This window comes from Trachypithecus francoisi, unplaced genomic scaffold (genome assembly GCF_009764315.1).
Source record: "Trachypithecus francoisi isolate TF-2019V2 unplaced genomic scaffold, Tfra_2.0 Lachesis_group11, whole genome shotgun sequence".
NCBI lineage: Eukaryota > Metazoa > Chordata > Mammalia > Primates > Cercopithecidae > Trachypithecus > Trachypithecus francoisi.
The window spans coordinates 51,316,907-51,335,373 of NW_022681456.1; positions in this window are offsets into that span (position 1 = coordinate 51,316,907).

Sequence of the window (18,467 nt, forward strand, 5' to 3'; positions counted from 1 at the left end):
ACAGATAAGGAGCCTGTGAAGTCAAATTAGTGGTCCAAAAATGACACTCCTCTAAGGACCTCAGTAACACCCCATTGTCTGCTCTGTGTTTTATCTATTTGCAGGGTTGACCTTCCAGTTTCTAGAGGATAGGCATGCTGTATTTTCTACCTTAAATTTCACCACTTTATCTCAGTCTGTTCTTCAGAGAATCAATAAAATAACTGGGGAGGATGTCTCCAGCAAACACTGATACTAGAGTTCAAATAAATCCTTATAACCGCCCACCAACATCATTCCAATATCTACACAAACCTGAAGAAATCACAGGAATAAAATCTATTATTGAGTCTTTATAAGAATAAGGACAGCCATGTGTCAGTCCTTGCAATCTTCCCATATAGCCATTTAAGAAGCCTATCAGGAAAGGATACCCATTTATTCAAGAACTCAGAGTAAGCAATAAAATTATGATTTCTAGATTCCTGGTAGTTTCCAATATGAATCTGTCTTGTCATCCAGTTGCTGAAGAAGTAAATATTTCACAGTGGTAGATGTATGTGCAGCATTCTTTAGTAGACATGTAGATAAATACAGTTAACATTTATTCACTAATTTTTGTGGGAAAATTAACAGCATATGTGGATAGTTATATCATAGTTGCTCCACCCCCCGCCCAACCCTCTGCATCCCTGGTTTTGCTTTTCAAAGTTTCAGTTACGTGTGGCCAACTGCAATCCAAAAATATTAAATGGAAAATTCTAGATTCCTAAGTTTTAAATTGTATGTTGTGAGTAGCATGATGAAGTCTCACACCATCTCATTCTGTCCTCCCTGAAATGTGAATCATATGCAGCATATCCCAGCAGTGTATGCTGTTTATCTTAGTCACTTAGTAGCCATCTGGGTTATCAGATCAAAAGGAAAAAAACATAATATGTATATAGAGTTTGGTACTAGCCATGGTTTTATGCATTCTCTAGGGGTCTTGAAACATATGTCCTACTGATAAGAGGGGACTACTATACCACATATTGGATTTATGGACTCCTCATCAATTTTTTTTTCAATCTAAACAATCTAAACAAAATAACATTTCTTTGAGGGTCCATTCTTATACAATATGTAGATGATATTTTGCAGTGCCCTATTGATCTAAATACTTCACACAGACTCCATATTTCTTTTCGAGATTAGCTGAAAAGGGGCATAAGGAATCTAGAGAAAAGTGATTTTGCCAAGAAACTGAACAAATTATTTGAGTCATGATTGGTCAGTACATGGGTGTTTTATTTCGTACACCAAAACAAATAAAATTCCATTTTACTAAAGCTCTAAATTAAAAGACAATGAAAAAATTTTTAGGATTGACCGGTTATTGCAAGCAATAAATATATATTTTTGTAAAAATTGCTCAGTCCTCTTATGAACTTACTATGACAACAATTCCGGAGCCTTTCTCATGTGATATAAAAGCAGAAGAAGCTTCCTCATCTTTGAATTCTTCTCTTTAACAACATCCCACTTTGGGTATCCCTAATCATCTAAAAACCTTCTCTCTTTTGTTCAAGAAAGGCAAGATGATGCATTGGGAATATTAACTCAAGAGAAACCTGTTTATTGTCTTTCTTAGCATATCCTTTGGTTTGATAACTAAGACCTAACCCAATTTTAATGTTTGCCGGAGGTGGCAGCAGCTGCCAAACTGGTGAAAGCTTCTGCCAATGTGGCATTTGCTTTTCACTAACTCTATAGTTTGCATGTCCTGGGCAATCACCGTTACTTCTAGGCAACACCCAACATTTCTCTACCAGAAACTTTTACATTTATGAAGCCTTTTTATTCTTTGTGCATCACTATTTACCATGGTTCAAATTGTACTCTTATAACTTGAATTACAAACTTGAATTCCCTACATCTTGAATAACAAGATGAAGGGAAAACATGACTATAGCAATAACTCAGGAATTAAGCATACCAAGGACTGACCTTACAAACGCCTTTTTAGTTAATTCTGATTGAATATAGTTTATGGATGATTCTGTACTTTAAAAAAATGACAACGGCATCCCCTTCTTTCTGTATCCACTGAAAATGCAGCCATTAAAGCAGCTCATTACATTGTATTCTCTCTTCCCAGGTAGCTGAATTAATGGCTGTGACTAAAGCTTGTATTGTGGCAAAATATAAAAGAGAATAGACGTGCTTTTAAGAATTGTACATGATTTTGGAATGTTATGAAAACCGGAAGGATTTATGACCTCTTCAGATATTTTGACGACCAGTGGAAAAACATTAATGTCTTAGTGGAAGTGATTAAAAACTCACAAGGAGATCCTGGTTATTGAGATAGAAGTGCATACGCAGATCAAAATCTGAGGGCAATGCTCTTGCAAGGTGACATGCTAAATGAGCTGCTTTTCACATCTCAGCTAAAAGGGATGCTTTAAAATGGACATCTCTCTACCAAACTTTCAGAAGAGTTGTCTCAATTTAAACTGGCTATGGTTGACTTACAGTGATTAGTTCAACCTTGTGAAAGGCAAAGTTGGCCATCACAGGGATCCCCTTTACATAAAGATAGATTTAGGGCAATTTTGGGATTTAGTGCCCGATAGCACCACAATCCCACCAATGAACCCAGGTCAAACTATTTTATGATTGTTCACGTTATAGAATTTAAAAAATTACCTTTTGCATTAAATAAGTAATGGTAGATAACAAGCATAACCCAGGTACATCTGTTAAGGTGAGGCATGACTCAGTTCCTCTACTCAAGACTCTTGAGGATTTACAAATGGGCTTTATACAACTGCCCAGATCTTTAGCTATGTATACACATTAGTTATTGTTGGTGAAAGTTCTGGCTGGATAGATGCTTTTCCTTGCCAAAGAGCTAACACTGTCACAGTTGTTAAAATATTAGATCATACATTCCCAAATGGAAATACTAATTTCATGAGAATAAGCATGAAGAATCTCTATTAGATCTTTCCACTAACTCAGAAAACTCACTTTTAGCATTACCCCGGTCTTAAAGAGAAGTAGAATGAGTAAAGGAGACACTGAAGATGACACTGTCCAAATTTTCATAAACATTTAATTTTTCCTGGTCTACATTTTGCCACTATCATTAATAACCATGTAGTCCTCTACTCAGAGCTCCCACGGACTTTCTATAAGATCATTACAAGACACTTTCTACCACTAGGAAAAACTTTATTGATGCATGCAGACCTACCTGGATGCTGTCAGAAACTAACTTCCTTTACTCAGTCTTTTGCACAGCACGGGCAAGCTACCTCTTCAAAGTAAACAACTCTTAAAATTTTGCATGACCTCTAACCCAGGAAGTGTGTCGTTTAGAAGACATATTGTATTAGTTCCCTAGAGCTACAATAACAAAGAACTACAAAGTAAGTGTCTTAGAACACAAAAATGTATTGTCTTACCCTTCTGGAGGCCAAAAGTCTGAAACCCAAAATCAAGGTATAAGGAGGGTCATGCTCCCTTTGAAGATGCATCACAGGGAAAGATAGGTTCCAGGTTTCTCTTCTAGCTGCTGGTAATTCCCTTGGTTTATGGCACCATAACTCCAGTCTTCACATGTTATTCTTCCTGTGTGTATGTCTCTGTGCCCAAATTTTCTTTTTTATTAGGACACAAGTCATTGAATTAGGGTCTACCCTAATTACTTCATTTTAATTCGATTTCATATGTAAAGATTATATCTCCCAATGAAGTAACATTCTGAGGTACTGGAGGTTATAACGCCAATGTATTTTTTTTTTTTTTTTTGAGGATACACAATGCATAACACATCAATATAAAAATGCTTTAAAACAGGGGTGGAGCAAGATGGCCGAATAGGAACAGCTCCAGTCTCCAACTCCCAGCGCGAGCGACACAGAAGACCGGTGATTTCTGCATTATTAACTGAGGTACTGGGGTCATCTCACTAGGGAGTGCCGGACAATCGGTGCTGGTCAGTTGCTGCAGCCCGACCAGCGAGAGCTGAAGCAGGGCGAGACATCGCCTCACCTGGGAAGCGCAAGGGGGAAGGGAATCCCTTTTCCTAGCCAGGGGAACTGAGACACACAAAACCTGGAAAATCGGGTAACTCCCACCCCAATACTGCGCTTTAAGCAAACGGGCACACCAGGAGAATATACCCCACACCTGGCTGGGAGGGTCCCACGCCCACGGAGCCTCCCTCATTGCTAACACAGCAGTCTGCGATCTAACCACAAGACAGCAGCGAGGCTGGGGGAGGGGTGTCCACCATTGCTGAGGCTTAAGTAGGTAAACAAAGCTGCTGGGAAGCTCGAACTGGGTGGAGCTCACAGCAGCTCAAGGAAACCTGCCTGTCTCTGTAGACTCCACCTCTGGGGACAGGGCACAGTTAACAACAACAACAACAAAAGCAGCAGAAACCTTTGCAGACACAAACGACTCTGTCTGACAGCTTTGGAGAGAGCAGTGGATCTCCCAACATGGAGGTTGAGATCTGAGAAGGGACAGACTGCCTGCTCAAGTGGGTCCCTGACCCCTGAGTAGCCTAACTGGGAGACATCCCCCACTAGGGGCAGTCTGACACTCCACACCTCACAGGGTGGAGTACACCCCTGAGAGGAAGCTTCCAAAGTAAGAATCAGACAGGTACACTCGCTGTTCAGCAATATTCTATCTTCTGCAACCTCTGCTGCTGATACCCAGGCAAACAGGGTCTGGAGTGGACCTCAAGCAATCTCCAACAGACCTACAGCTGAGGGTCCTGAATGTTAGAAGGAAAACTATCAAACAGGAAGGGCACCTATACCAAAACCCCATCAGTACGTCACCATCATCAAAGACCAGAGGCAGATAAAACCACAAAGATGGGGAAAAAGCAGGGAAGAAAAGCTGCAAATTCAAAAAATAAAAGCACATCTCCCCCTGCAAAGGAGCGCAGCCCATCGCCAGCAACGGATCAAAGCTGGTCAGAGAATGACTTTGACGAGATGAGAGAAGAAGGCTTCAGTCCATCAAACTTCTCAGAGCTAAAGGAGGAATTACGTACCCAGCACAAAGAAACTAAAAATCTTGAAAAAAGAGTGGAAGAATTGACAGCTAGACTAATTAATGCAGAGAAGGTCATAAACGAAATGACAGAGATGAAAACCATGACACGAGAAATACGTGACAAATGCACAAGCTTCAGTAATCGACTCGATCAACTGGAAGAAAGAGTATCAGCGATTGAGGATCAAATGAATGAAATGAAGTGAGAAGAGAAACCAAAAGAAAGAAGAAGAAAAAGAAATGAACAAAGCCTGCAAGAAGTATGGGATGATGTAAAAAGACCAAATCTACGTCTGACTGGGGTGCCTGAAAGTGAGAGGGAAAATGGAACCAAGTTGGAAAACACTCTTCAGGATATCATCCAGGAGAACTTCCCCAACCTAGTAGGGCAGGCCAAAATTCAAATTCAGGAAATACAGAGAACGCCACAAAGATACTCCTCCAGAAGAGCAACTCCAAGACACATAATTGCCAGATTCACCAAAGTTGAAATGAAGGAAAGAATCTTAAGGCAGCCAGAGAGAAAGGTTGGGTTACCCACAAAGGGAAGCCCATCAGACTAACAGCAGATCTCTCAACAGAAACTCTCCAAGCCAGAAGAGAGTGGGGGTCAATGTTCAACATTCTTAAAGAAAAGAATTTTAAACCCAGAATTTCATATCCAGCCAAACTAAGTTTCATAAGTGAAGGAGAAATAAAATCCTTTATAGATAAGCAAATGCTTAGAGATTTTGTCACCACCAGGCCTGCCTTACAAGAGACCCTGAAGGAAGCCCTAAACATGGAAAGGAACAACCGGTACCAGCCATTGCAAAAACGTGCCAAAATGTAAAGACCATCGAGGCTAGGAAGAAACTGCATCAACTAACGAGCAAAATAACCAGTTAATATCATAATGGCTGGATCAAGCTCACACATAACAATATTAACCTTAAATGTAAATGGACTAAATGCGCCAATTAAAAGACACAGACTGGCAAACTGGATCAAGAGTCAAGACCCATCAGTCTGCTGTATTCAGGAGACCCATCTCACATGCAGAGACATACATAGGCTCAAAATAAAGGGATGGAGGAAGATCTACCAAGCAAATGGAGAACAAGAAAAAGAAGGGGTTGCAATCCTAGTCTCTGATAAAACAGACTTTAAACCATCAAAGATCAAAAGAGACAAAGAAGGCCATTACATAATGGTAAAGGGATCAATTCAACAGGAAGAGCTAACTCTCCTAAATATATATGCACCCAATACAGGAGCACCCACATTCATAAAGCAAGCCCTTAGAGACTTACAAAGAGACTTAGACTCCCATACAATAATAATGGGAGACTTCAACACTCCACTATCAACATTAGACATATCAACGAGACAGAAAGTTAACAAGGATATCCAGGAATTAAACTCATCTCTGCACCAAGCAGACTTAATAGACATCTATAGAACGCTGCACCCCAAATCAACAGAATATACATTCTTCTCAGCACCACATCGCACTTATTCCAAAATTGACCACATAATTGGAAGTAAAGCACTCCTCAGCAAATGTACAAGAACTGAAATTATAACAAACTGTCTCTCAGACCACAGTGCAATCAAACTAGAACTCAGGACTAAGAAACTCAATCAAAACCGCTCAACTACATGGAAACTGAACAACCTGCTCCTGAATGGCTACTGGGTACATAACGAAATGAAGGCAGAAATAAAGATGTTCTTTGAAACCAAGGAGAACAAAGACACAACATACCAGAATCTCTGGGACACATTTAAAGCAGTGTGTAGAGGGAAATTTATAGCACTAAATGCCCACAAGAGAAAGCAGGAAAGATCTAAAATTGACCCTCGAACATCACAATTAAAAGAACTAGAGAGGCAAGAGCAAACACATTCAAAAGCTAGCAGAAGGCAAGAAATAACTAAGATCAGAGCAGAACTGAAGGAGATAGAGACACAAAAAACCCTCCAAAAAATCAATGAATCCAGGAGTTGGTTTTTTGAAAAGATCAACAAAATTGACAGACCGCTAGCAAGACTACTAAAGAAGAAAAGAGAGAAGAATCAAATAGACGCAATAAAAAATGATAAAGGGCATATCACCACCGACCCCACAGAAATACAAACTACCATCAGAGAATACTATAAACACCTCTACGCAAATCAACTAGAAAATCTAGAAGAAATGGATAATTTCCTGGACACTTACACTCTCCCAAGACTAAACCAGGAAGAAGTTGAATCCCTGAATAGACCAATAGCAGGCTCTGAAATTGAGGCAATAATTAATAGCCTACCAACCAAAAAAAGTCCAGGACCAGATGGATTCACAGCTGAATTCTACCAGAGGTACAAGGAGGAGCTGGTACCATTCCTTCTGAAACTAATCCAATCAATAGAAAAAGAAGGAATCCTCCCTAACTCATTTTATGAGGCCAACATCATCCTGATACCAAAGCCTGACACAACAAAAAAAGAGAATTTTAGACCAATATCCCTGATGAACATCGATGCAAAAATCCTCAATAAAATACTGGCAAACTGGATTCAGCAGCACATCAAAAAGCTTATCCACCATGATCAAGTGGGCTTCATCCCTGGGATGCAAGGCTGGTTCAACATTTGCAATTCAATAAATGTAATCCAGCATATAAACAGAACCAAAGACAAGAACCACATGATTATCTCAATAGATGAAGAAAAGGCTTTTGACAAAATTCAACAGCCCTTCATGCTAAAAACGCTCAATAAATTCGGTATTGAGGAAACGTACCTCAAAATAATAAGACCTATTTATGAGAAACCCACAGCTAATATCATACTGAATGGGCAAAAGCTGGAAAAATTCCCTTTGAAAACTGGCACAAGACAGGGATGCCCTCTCTCACTACTCCTATTCAACATAGTGTTGGAAGTTCTGGCTAGGGCAATCAGGCAAGAGAAAGAAATCAAGGGTATTCAGTTAGGAAAAGAAGAAGTCAAATTGTCCCTGTTTGCAGATGACATGATTGTATATTTAGAAAACCCCATTGTCTCAGCCGAAAATCTCCTTAAGCTGATAAACAACTTCAGCAAAGTCTCAGGATACAAAATCAATGTGCAAAAATCACAAGCATTCTTATACACCAGTAACAGACAAACAGAGAGCCATATCAGGAATGAACTTCCATTCACAATTGCTTCAAAGAGAATAAAATACCTAGGAATCCAACTTGCAAGGGATGTAAAGGACCTCTTCAAGGAGAACTACAAACCACTGCTCAGTGAAATCAAAGAGGACACAAACAAATGGAAGAACATACCATGCTCATGGATAGGAAGAATCAATATCGTGAAAATGGCCATACTGCCCAAGGTGATTTATAGATTCAATGCCATCCCCATCAAGCTACCAATGAGTTTCTTCACAGAATTGGAAAAAAATTATTTTAAAGTTCATATGGAACCAAAAAAGAGCCCGCATTGCCAAGACAATCCTAAGTCAAAACGACAAAGCTGGAGGTGTCACGCTACCTGACTTCAAACTATACTACAAGGCTACAGTCACCAAAACAGCATGCTACTGGTACCAAAACAGAGATATAGACCAATGGAACAGAACAGAGTCCTCAGAAATAATACCACACATCTACAGCCATCTGATCTTTGACAAACCTGAGAGAAACAAGAAATGGGGAAAGGATTCCCTATTTAATAAATGGTGCTGGGAAAATTGGCTAGCCATAAGTAGAAAGCTGAAACTGGATCCTTTCCTTGCTCCTTATACGAAGATTAATTCAAGATGGATTAGAGACTTAAATGTTAGACCTAATACCATAAAAACCCTAGAAGAAAACCTAGGTAATACCATTCAGGACATAGGCATGGGCAAGGACTTCATGTCTAAAACACCAAAAGCAACGGCAGCAAAAGCCAAAATTGACAAATGGGATCTAATTAAACTAAAGAGCTTCTGCACAGCAAAAGAAACTACCATCAGAGTGAACAGGCAACCTACAGAATGGGAGAAAATTTTTGCAATCTACTAATCCGACAAAGGGCTAATATCCAGAATCTACAAAGAACTCAAACAAATATAAAAGAAAAACACAACCCCATCAAAAAGTGGGCAAAGGATATGAACAGACATTTCCCAAAAGAAGACATTCATACAGCCAACAGACACATGAAAAAATGCTCATCATCACTCGCCATCAGAGAAATGCAAATCAAAACCACAATGAGATACCGTCTCACACCAGTTAGAATGGCAATCATTAAAAAGTCAGGAAACAACAGGTGTTGGAGAGGATGTGGAGAAATAGGAACACTTTTACACTGTTGGTGGGATTGTAAACTAGTTCAACCATTATGGAAAACAGTATGGCAATACCTCAAGGATCTAGAACTAGATGTACCATATGACCCAGCCATCCCACTACTGGGTATATACCCAAAGGATTATAAATCATGCTGCTATAAAGACACATTCACACGTATATTTATTGCGGCACTATTTACAATAGCAAAGACTTGGAATCAACCCAAATGTCCATCTGTGACAGACTGGATTAAGAAAATGTGGCACATATACACCATGGAATACTATGCAGCCATAAAAAAGGATGAGTTTGCGTCCTTTGTAGGGACATGGATGCAGCTGGAAACCATCATTCTTTTTTTTTTTTTTTTTTGAGACGGAGTCTCGCTCTGTCACCCAGGCTGGAGTGCAGTGGCCAGATCTCAGCTCACTGTAAGCTCCGCCTCCCGGGTTTACGCCATTCTCCTGCCTCAGCCTCCCGAGTAGCTGGGATTATAGGCACCGCCACCTCGCCCGGCTAGTTTTTTGTATTTTTAGTAGAGACGGGGTTTCACAGTGTTAGCCAGGATGGTCTCGATCTCCTGACCTCGTGATCCGCCCGTCTCGGCCTCCCAAAGTGCTGGGATTACAGGCTTGAGCCACTGCGCCCGGCCGAAACCATCATTCTTAGCAAACTATCACAAGAACAGAAAACCAAACACCGCATGTTCTCACTCATAGGTGGGAACTGAACAATGAGATCACTTGGACTCGGGAAGGGGAACATCACACACCGGGGCCTATCATGGGGAGGGGGCGGGGGGAGGGATTGCATTGGGAGTTATACCTGATATAAATGATGAATTGATGGGTGCTGACGAGTTGTGGGTGCAGCATACCAACATGGCACAAGTATACATATGTAACAAACCTGCACGTTATGCACATGTACCCTAGAACTTAAAGTATAATAATAATTTTTAAAAAATGCTTTAAAACATTGCTGGGACACTATTTTTGTTTCTTCTGGGGATGCATGTGTCACTGTGGAAGCAACTGCCAACCCAAATCGGTAGGTTTCTTTCACATGAGATTTTAAACTGAGGCTTCATCAAAAGTCTTCAGAAGCAGACAACTTGAAGAGACAGTCATCCTGCCCAATAACCGTGAACCAAGGAGATGACAGTGGTATCATCTTCTGTCCCTAAGACAACAAAATAAAACACAGCAGAATGAATTCCTTAGAAAACCTTTCCCTTTTTATAATTATTATTCTGGCATTCTTTGGTGATTTAGCCTAAATATCACGAGATCATTCTTTTTTTTTCTCAGCACTTAACCACATTCACTTCTTAGTACTGTATATCCAAAATACATAGTGACAGCCTGTGCATTTGTATTGCAAAAATGACTGTGTATATGAGAACTTTCTTTTTCATACACAGAATATCTCCATACTACCAGTCCCTTGTAATTCCAGTTATTCTACTCTGTGATTGCTCTAGTCCCCAGTGGTCACAATCCATTTGAGGTTTGTGGAACCTTTCTTGTGATTTTCTGAAGAGCTCTAATTTATCTGATTAAAAATTACACAAATCATGTGGTCTGAATGGGGACAACCTTTGTTATAACTCAGTTTCAGGGGCTAAAAACAATAATAGTTCTCATCACAAATATGTCAGTTTCAGCAATATTTGAGAAATGAAAAATATCAAAGTAATAAAGGGAAATAAGACAAAAAGTCTTTAGTGCAAGTCCTAAAGATTGACTTGTAAGTAACTCCTTCCTCCCTATTCCAGTTTGGTTTGTGGAACTAGAGCTTATTGGCTATTACCTGCTAACTGATTAGGCTTAGTCATTTAGCCTTTCTTATGTCAATCTTGCAGATTGACGGGATCTATTAGAGATGGCAAAGAAATATTTCACCCATCAAAAATAGTTCATCACTGGCCAGGTGGGTTTGTTAGTTCAAGGAAAATTTCAACTTGTGTTTATAGCAATATAATGTCGATGTATACATTTCAGAAAATTATTATCTCAGTGAAACAACCCCATGGCTGAACTTCTGATATATGGTGATATTTAAATGATGATGTATCCTAGAGTTGACTGAATTCCTTATGGTCAAATCTTCTTCTCTGGGATACAGGAAAAACTATAAGAAGGAACTGATGAAGTTTGACCCCTTGGACACATCACCTACAAAGCAGTCAGCCAAATGCTGTAATCTCAAATTAGGGAACTCACAGAGCAGAGGGGCTTAGATAGTCTAATACACCACACAAACAATCCAACAAGCTCAGTATTTACTTAATCAACAAACTCAGATATAGCCATCCCCAGAACATCACTGAGAAACTTTACTTTCCTAATACAGAACAGAGATGGTTCAGGATCTTGGGGATATAGAGGATTTACTCTATTTCTCCTTCTCCAAGTTTCTTTTGTGGGAAGCCTCCAATATTATATACATATGCACACATATAAATTATATACATATGCATACATATATGTATATATGTGTATATGTGTGTGTATAAATACACACATATACACATTATATATATGTTTTATGTATTATGTATAAAATTTTACAACAGGAATAGAAAAACTAGTAGAGGAACCTTCCTTGGATTAAAAAGTGTTGAGTTTGTTAGATTTACATCTGAGTAGGCCTCAAATTATCTGTTCACAGCAGTGGAGAAAGTCAAGTGCATCTTTAATACCATTCATTCCCTTTGCCATCCTTAACAAAAAATCTTTTGGAAATTCTGCTTGAGTCACTGTGGCTACACATTTTGAAAGTTAATTTGTATGCTTTTAAATGTAGATTAAAAAGTGAATTTATTTAAAAAGCATTGACATTTTTGTGTGACTAACATTTTATGCTTGCATGTTGAAAATTGTATTTTGGATTTCTTTTGTCCTCATTTATGTACAATTTGGCACTAATATATGATCTTAAGTTATAAACATTCACAATAACTGTTTTCCCTAGTAAAATATGATAAAATACTGGTAAATTCATTCATTACGTTCTTACTCCCAAACAACATTTCTAGCCAAATTTGTTTTTCATATGCTTAATAGAGTAAGAAGAAAATCAAAGTTTTGAATCAGAGAAGAGAGGCTTATAGTTTACAATAACCTATGGCTAGCCCCTTAAAATTTTTGAAATTTATTCTGCAATATGAATAACTATGATCTATAATTATGGACATTCATATATTCTTTAAAGAGTGTATGCTCTGTCATCAACTCTGAAGTCTTATCTGCATTCTTCAATTTTATAGGGATGTTTTTACATTAGTGGCCTAAAAAGTGGACCACTCACATGAGTCATACCTACAACCTTTTTGTATACATAGAAATATTACCAGTAATGATGTATGTACTGTTCTAGGAAATTAGAAACCACTAATCTAATATGAAAAGTGAGAATTGGTCTTTGCTGTTTGTTGAAATAATTTATCAGTATGCAGTATTCTGCTGTTCCATTAATTGCTGAAATTAAGAAACATTATTAATGATTTATGTAGAGTGTGATAGGAACAAATATGTTTGAATTATTAACTTACATATTTACAGTTTGGCTAAGGATAGAATCTATGTTTAGCGTTTGATTACAAAATTATTCAGTTGTCACTTTAAAAAAGCTATTAAAGACTTTTTGAGAACTAGCTTAAATGTTTTATCTTGGAATACACTGCAGAAATGACAAATCTGAGTTTGGCTTCTGACATAGTGAAACTGGGACATAGAGCTTCAAGACTAGACACTGAAGTAATAATAAATACTACTCGAAGGCCTTCCTAAAAATGGCTCTATTAACTAAATTCATATATATTTCTTTCATTTAGAATTCATGGTAGCAGAATTCTAAACGTAATTTAGAATTTATAAATGGAAAGAGATGAAGTAAAATACTTCTTAGTTATTTATTCAAGGTCACATAATAATCTGCTTTCTAAGCTAGAAACAGAAACTCAGTTTCCTAACACCCATCCCAAGCTGCTATATAGATTTCTCTAGAAATTCCATCTGTGAAATTTCAATGAAGACAGACATCTTTAAGTCAGTTCAAGATGTTGCTTGTTCTGTAATTCCACATTTCAGACTGATTATTATATAGCAGTTCACAGTGGGGTTTTTGAACAGTAGAAACTGGCACAGCACTTGGCACCCTGTTGGTGCAACCGTGACACACATACACATTCAAATTAATTAATGTCCCAGCCTCAGTCGACTCATCTGAGTTGATCAATATGATCCTCTCAAGATAAATGACTTTTTTTTTAAGCTATCGATATTGGGAGCAGTAAGCTGTTCCTTTTTTTTTTTAACTTTTAGGTTCAGGGATACACGGGTAAGTTTGTTATATAGCTAGTGAGTCATGGGGGTTTGGTATATAGATTATTTTGTCACCTAGTTAGTAAGTATAGTACCCTATCAGTAGTTTTTCCTTCTTAAAATGACATTCATCTACAGTTGTGCATCTAGCATTCCATTTCTGAGATTTTGTAGTAAAGGAAAAAGGAAGGCGGATGGAAGAAACAATTAAAACTATATTAGATGTTTACATGGAAATGAATCACATTTCAACTGCTTACTGGCAGTGCAATTTTGCAAAATCATTTACCTTCTCTGTGCCTCAGTTTACCCATCGGTAAAATGAGCATGATATAGGTTCATAATATTTTTTCCTAAAACTCTGGAGTCTGGGGGTGTTTCAGAATTCTGGATATTTAGGATTTAAAACAATTGTTCAGTGGATACCATACATTTATATAACAGTCACAGCAGATCCTCAGGCATATTAAAATTGCTGCAGCAAAATAAATAAATATTCAAACTAAGAGACATAATTCAAGAATATAAATAGCTTCATATCAATCCAAGTCAGATTTCTACCTGTGTGAGAATAAATGAAACAAAGTTTTCAGAGGTTTTTGGCTTTCAAAATAATAGGTAAAAAATTGTAGACCTAAAATAATATGTACATCATAAGAACTTAAGTGGTTAAATACAGTATTTCATGCAATGCACTTAGAATAGCAACTGGCACATAGTAAATGCTCATATATGTTAGCTATTATTGTTTATTATATTAACTCTGATATGGTATACATCAATTTTATATTGTTTGCAATGAAGTACAGTTAGAAAAAGTTTTCCACCAAATGTGTCATGGATGGATTTGGCAGGTTTGCTGATAAAATTTGTGTTGGATTAAAGGCCAAAAATAATAACTACTTTAGAAAAAAGCCTATATGTGTCAACATAAAGCACCTGTAATTACCTGTAATTGCAATTATTTCTCTGTAATATTATAGATCTTAATTATATTATATTTCATATCAATAATCTTTTCTTCATACCTCAGAGAGGCAATAGTAATAATCTTTAATATCATTTTTATATTGCCAGATTGAAAATCATGCAGTGTTGTCATTGCCCCAGGATATAAACTTGTCAATCAATGGCAATTAAAACCCTTAAAGGAGGATACAAAAGTTCTCCAATGACACTTAAGAGTGCTGAATACCTTACAAATAATATCTGCCAAAATTTTAATTACTTACCCTTGTCTCCTTATTCCTGAAAACTTTTTAGATACTTAATGTTACTTAAAAAATAATATTTTGCCTGGCCACAGTGGCTCATGCCTATAATCCCAGCACTTTGGGAGGTGGAGGTGGGAGGATCACTTGTTCAAAGCCCGGGAGTTTGAGACCAGCCTGGGCAACAAAAGTGAGATCCCACCTCTAAAATCAATCAATCAATCAATCAATCAGCAAGCAAGCCAGGTTTGGTGGCATGTGCCTATGGTCCCACCTACATGCGAGATGGCAGGCAGGAGAATCACCTGCGCCCAGGAGTTCAAGGCTGCAGTGAGTCATGTTAGTGCCAGTGCACTCCAGCAAGGGCGACAGAGCAAGACCAAGTCTCACAATAATAATAATTATTATTATTTTAAGTATATGATACAAATTAAACTTTATATTCCACTCAATTTAATTGCAGATACTTCTTTAAGTCGACTAATGCAGGCACCACAAAAAGGGTAATGGTATTTTTCACTGAAAAAGCCCATTTTCAGAAGTAGATTTCTAAACATATTTTCATATTAATATAAGCTAAGAGTTTGGACATTCTGGACTTTGGAAGTACTTTACTGAATGTTAAGCATATTATTTTCCCTCTCACAACACAATTACCAAATATTTCCACATGAAAGACAGGTAGGCATTTTGAGGCCAATTAATAGCAAATTAGTAATTTGGGATCATGAAAGAAATAAATGTTAGAGGAATCTGTAGATATTGAGACACCATTAATCCAGCACTATACATACTTAGGGAGTAAATTACTATTTTTATTTTTATTCATATAAGTACCTGGCACTGTATAAGAGATTTGTGAATATTATCTCATTTAATCTCACAATGAACCTTATGATTCCACTTAATCCTATGAATGGTAGAATAGTAACATGAAAATTATAAAATAGTAATATTAAAATTGTCCAATACTGCATTGTCTCATTTAATCCTCTTAACAATTCTCTGATAGATACTATTATTGCTGTCATTTTTCAGTTGAGAAAATTATGCTTTGTGTCCCTTCACCATATTTTATAAATTAACTTATGTGCAATCCAGGATCCACACATTTCATACATAGAATAGTATGCATCCAAATTAAATTATTCAATATTTTTTTTTTGTACAGAATTTTTCAACTTAGCACCCTACTTGATTCAAGCATTTTGTTTCCAAATAGGAATGATATTCATTATTTATTAATAAAAGTTTCTTTTAAGCCAGTGATTCACTTCACAATTGCAAAAATGAACAAAAGATATTCAAAATTTACCAAACTGGTGTATGTTTCCAAAGAAACTGTAACTAAAAACAGCTCTACATACTTATCTTGTTTTCTAGTATTAAAGCTATATGCAAAATGATTTAGTTATCTGATGACCAAGAAATTTTTATACAATATTCATTCTGCTAATGAATAAACTGAATAGCAGTATATTTTTTGGATGCATATGTATATCAATATTATATTTAGAAAAATATAAATGTTAGTGTCACTGAAATGAATTCTTTTTTAAAAGAAAAATGATTTAGAATTATGAATGATTAATGCATTGGTATACATCTTCCCAATAGTATAGTGTTTCTTATTCTTCTTTCTTCCTTTTTTTTTTTTTTTTTTTTTGAGGAGAGGGAGTCTCATTTTTGTTACCCAGGCTGGAGTGCAATGGTGCGATCTCGGCTCACTGCAACCTCCACCTCCTGGGTACAAGCTATTGTCCTACCTCAGCCTCCTGAGCAGTTGAGATTATAGGTGCCTGCCACCACACCCGGCTAATTTTTTTGCATTTTAATAGAGCCCGGGGGGGTGGGTTTCACCATTTTGGCCAGGCTGGTCTTGAACTCCTGACCTCAGGTGATCCGCCTGCCTCGGCCTCCCAAAGTGCTAGGATTACAGGCGTAAGCCATCATGCCCAGTCGTTATTCTTATTATATTAAAAACATCTTTTTACATCTTTAACTACTCTAAATCAGCATTCTAGAGATTCATAGTTGAATAAAACTTTATTATACTTTTGTGCCATAATCTTTTAATTAATTCCAAATTTTGACTTTTAAATTATGACTATCCTAAAATAAAAGACAACATAATAAATTTTGTGTATATAAATCTTTAAACATTTTTCTAATGAGTTTTCCTTTTAAATTTTCTGTTTTGTATTAAATATTTCTAAATAAATTTATATCACATGTGTATTTTGGAAGCTTTAGCATATTAACTGTCATAAATATGTATCAAGTGTATGTTGCAAAGTATTCCATTTTGAGTTTTTTAAATACTCCCCTAGATAGCCCAAATAGTCAGTTTTACTGAAAAGGAAATGTAGAAAAACAGTATTGCATAGTTCTGAAAGAGAATGAGAGAAAAATGATTATTTTTGCAATCCCTTATTTAGATTTATTTAAATATAAAAGTGCCTAATTAAGTTATCAAAAAGTTCCAACAATTTCCATGATTTTTAAGAGAAAGCATATTTTACTTTCCTAATTAACTTGAAGCAAAATAGCTGCCACATTTCTTTTCAATAATATCTGATATATTGTAGTATGCTTTTAGAAACTTTTAGTTCTCTAGAGGGTTTCATTTTGTTCAGATCTTTCAGGAAGGAAATATGCTTTCATAAAATAATTTTATTTTTTTCATTTAAAGAGATTAGCATTATATATTCACATTTTGAGTTATGTTCTTATCCCTTAAAAAACAAAACAAAACAAAACATGGAAACCCATATTGAGAAACCCAAGAATGTGGGTTTGATAAACTGAGGTTATAGGGAGATTGGGGTCCTGGACTATGCATTTGTTAATTCTGCTCTTCCCCACATACTGTGCACATAAAGAACCATTAACATTGCAGTGATTAATTTCAGAATAGCAGAAAACTCGAACTATTACCCTGACATTTATAAAGGAATCCTTTCCTTGGAACACATGACATTTGTTCTTTCTTTCTATCAGATATATATTCTTTGAACCAAAGCGAGACAGTTATTAAAGCCTGTCTGGCCTGAAGAATTCTTTATAGGGTTTAGAAAAGAAAGGCAAATTGATCTTTCCACCTAGCATTTATTCTTATTTTACTAATGTCTTCTTCTGTACTGCTTTATAAAAACTCAAGATTCCGTAGTCTATTTTTTTTTTCTAGCAAATGAAGAGTATTTAACATGGTGAAGTTGTTTCAAGTGTTCAGAGAGTTGTCTGTTCTATCCTATAGTGAAAATCATTCTTCAGAAATAAGTATGTCTTACATTTTTGGATTAAAATGGGCCACAGAGATGTTGCTGAGTGAAGGAAAACGGGATAAATAAATATAGGAGTGGGACATCATGCACATAGATATTACTTAGTTTTTCTCATAGCGGTCTCATAGAAGGTTACTTCTTTATTATATTTTATCCTTAAAAATGAATTATAATGAAATGATATCTTCTAGATCTTTTTAGATGACCAAAAAAAGACTAAGACCCATGAATTCATGTTACACTTAATTTGCAAGTAATGCAGCCACCCACACTTCATATTAATAAATATTACCACAACACGGATTATGT